General features: G+C 34.2%; 1 long non-coding RNA gene across 1 annotated transcript; it reads left to right on the top strand.

The window, feature by feature from the left end:
- Positions 1 to 17: 17 nt before the first annotated feature.
- LOC107683326 (uncharacterized) lies at positions 18 to 3,343 on the top strand. The gene is made up of 3 exons (XR_001633706.1): positions 18 to 72; positions 303 to 344; positions 3,285 to 3,343. It is a non-coding gene; the product is annotated as an uncharacterized LOC107683326 (long non-coding RNA).

The raw sequence follows: 3,343 nt of genomic DNA, 5'->3' as shown, positions 1-3,343 counted from the left end.
TGTGTCTTAATCTGAAAGGGACCTCCAGGCCCACAAGGCAGACCAGGACCCCCTGGACCCCCTGGAGAACCGGTTCGTAACATGTTTTTTAACATGCTGATATTGCCTTTTTCTGAATATTTCTAGAAACATAAAGTTAATATCCAGGTACGCGCAATATGTAAAGTTGTTTTGTTTATTTTTGCTCTGCTAATGAAAATAGTATAGGATTACGATATTGGGGAATAAAATAAATATTTGTTTGTATTGCGTCTCATTTTCTAATGTTGTATCTAATGATGCTCTAAATGGTTCTTTTTCAGACAGCACTACCTATTGTTGGAGACATGGGGACATTACTGAAGGTACTGTTTCATCCAGCTGTCTATCCTCCTGTGCACTTATTTTTACTGCAGTCTAGTGGATGCTAACATTAATAGTATGAATTAGGATGAACAGAACTAAATAAAATAAATAAAAGATGCTGAATTTACTGCTAGGTCTTATGCACCCAAAAAGTTTCCTTTGAGATGCATATCAGCAAGACTTTTGCAGACCTTGAAACCTGGCATCTCAAACCGAAGGTGTTTAAAAATCTATTTTAAACTCTGTTCCCTTCAGTCAGATTGTGTGGATCTTAAGACAGATCTTACCCCGTGTAACCTAGAGGAAGCATTTTTTTTTCCTCTATTAAACCAGAAGATTTCAGAAACATTGCCTTTCCTATTATATTACACAATATTTTAGTAACAAAACACAAATGACATAATATAGCCAGTGGGGATATAAAGCCCAATTTGATCTGAAATCGCTCTGAAGAACTTTTTAAGGCTTCTATAAATTATTTCATTGTCTGCTCTGTTGCTCTCTTTCAAACTCTTTACATTCATGTGTATTCAGCACTTAGAAAAATAAACATTCTCTCTCTGCTCTCCCTTTGATTTCTCCTTATAAGTACTTTCTGCTCTGTCTTCCTCCACTGCTCTTTATGTTTCTGTTTGGGCATCATGCATTCATCTCTATGCGACTGACGAAACGTCTGACAAGATAAATGCCCATTTGCTCAAATACTGATGCAGTGAGACTCTTAGGACTGAACTGTCAAACACAACAACACACAGAGCTACTTACAGTAGCTTATGCATTGTAATTCATCTCCGGTTTGGATTTGATGTGTCTTCATACACAAAGAAAAGGAAATGCATTAAAACATACTTAAATGTCAAAAGAACAAGCAAGTTAATGACTGCTTTCTACAGATTTTGAATTGGAGCAAGAGTCAAGCTGGGTCATGTCACCCAATAAATAAATAAATATTTTTTGAGGGCATTCTCTCTTCTACCTAATAAAAAAAAGGAATAAAATAAAAATGGGAAAATACTACCAAAACAATTTGCTGTGTATAATAATTTTGTTGTGTATTTAAAGGAATAATTCAACCCCCATATGGACTATTTTTACACTATTTGTTTTTTTTTATAATTTATTATTTTATTTTACTTTTCAATTTTTTAGCATAAAAACTTTTCTTATTTGGCGTTATTAATTATCAGTCACTGTTTATGGTATAGAGCAGCTCTAACATTCTGTCTAACATCTAACTAAATTTTAATTGTTCGGTGAAATATTCCTTTAAATAAATTAGTTATTTATTTGATTATTTTTTATAATTGTCTAATTGTCTATAATTGTTATTTATAATGAAGATCCGATTCACAGTTTAATGCCGAAATCTAAAAATGTCAAAGCATTCAAGCTAATTTTTTATTTTTTTTTTCTCCCTGTTGAAACCTTTTTTGAATGTGTACGAATTTCCTCTTTTCTCCTCTAATGCTATGTCGGTCACATGCAATTTGCTACTTGTCAGTCTTGCACAAAGAACACAAATATAAATGTGGTTCCTGAATCGCCCTGCTCTTATTGAACAGGTCGGACTAATGCACTAGTAAATTGCTACCTTCAGATAAACGCTGGTTCCACGTACGAAAAGTGCATCCAATGTGAAAGGTCAACGCAATCCTTGCAACCCATTACGGTAAACCATTGATTACGCTTCGCAAGTATACAGTTTCACTCTTAAAGAGCAGAAGAGAAAAAGGTTGCTTACTTAGCCCCAGAGTTTCAAAACCGCTTTTGAAAGCACCTTCACTTCTGCTTTTCCTGTTTCTTTCTGTATCAATGGGCAAATGTATTGAGGTGAATGCATCAGGCTGGCAAGGTTAAAATCTTGGGAAAAGGCTTAGGAAAAAAAATTTGTGCTTCCCTAATGCATCACTGCCTGTGAATTGTTTGTAACTTTGGGATTGACCTTTAGCGTTTTTAGCTGTGTGCAAAGCTAGATTCCCGTGCCATATGTGTCTATGAAAGCTGGTAAAAGCATAAATCCAGATTGGCAAACATTAATGCAATAAAGGTCAGAAGCAGATAAACCTGTCTAGAGCTCATGAGCACAAAAAAGGATGTTGGAGTCTGTTTAGTGTTTTTCCACGGTAAGAGTGAGGTAAACTGTGCCATGTTTTACTTAAGTTGTCTTTTAGAAGAAATGAGATGGAGGTCAAATTACTCCTCCTCATCATCTTTCAGAATATCTACTATAAAATTATAAGGAAGCATTTATGACATAATCATAGAAATATCACTTCTCGAAATGCCAAAACATCATCCATGTCAAGGTGTAAGTTGAATCATTGGTGAATTTTTAAACCATTTTAAATTAAAATATAAAGATGAATGAGATCATTTACAAATGCACAGTACCATTTCAGAACCTCAGTTTGTTGCATATTATTCAGGACTTTCATATTCAGCTAAATAGGTTTTATATGTTTTATATTAATATTTCCTGCATTCTAAGGCATACTAAAACTGTTAGTTGAGCAACTGACACAACTTTAACATCTGACGCAGTTTAGTCCACAAAAATATTTCTGTGCTACCATTTTGCTTCATTTTAATTGTTTTTAGACCAATAATTTACTATGTTTTATACATTAGCAAATCACTAAGATGTGTGATATGTATTTTAAAAATGGAAAAGTTTGCATTTAAAATAAAACTAATTTTACCTGCCAAATTTTAGTTTGATTGTTTCAACATTCGAGAAAATCCTTTAATTTTTCTCATGTGCATCATTTAATCACAGGCAGCTGTATATGATGGATCCTTTCTGAATATGTGGACCTAAAAAAAGCTTAATTTTGAGATGTGTTGCATCCTGAGCTTATCTGAACAGAAGGAGAATGAGATTAAAAGAGAGAAAGTCAGATTTCTGCACCTTATATTGTGTGTGCTTGTGATTTTGGCAGAACGCCTGCAGTGTGTGTCAGACCAGAGTACCAGGATTGCCAGGGCAGAAAGGAGAAAA

Source organism: Sinocyclocheilus anshuiensis, unplaced genomic scaffold (assembly GCF_001515605.1).
Source record: "Sinocyclocheilus anshuiensis isolate Anshui unplaced genomic scaffold, SAMN03320099.WGS_v1.1 C33179203, whole genome shotgun sequence".
NCBI classification, from domain to species: domain Eukaryota; kingdom Metazoa; phylum Chordata; class Actinopteri; order Cypriniformes; family Cyprinidae; genus Sinocyclocheilus; species Sinocyclocheilus anshuiensis.
This window is presented reverse-complemented; position numbering and strand designations above follow the sequence as displayed.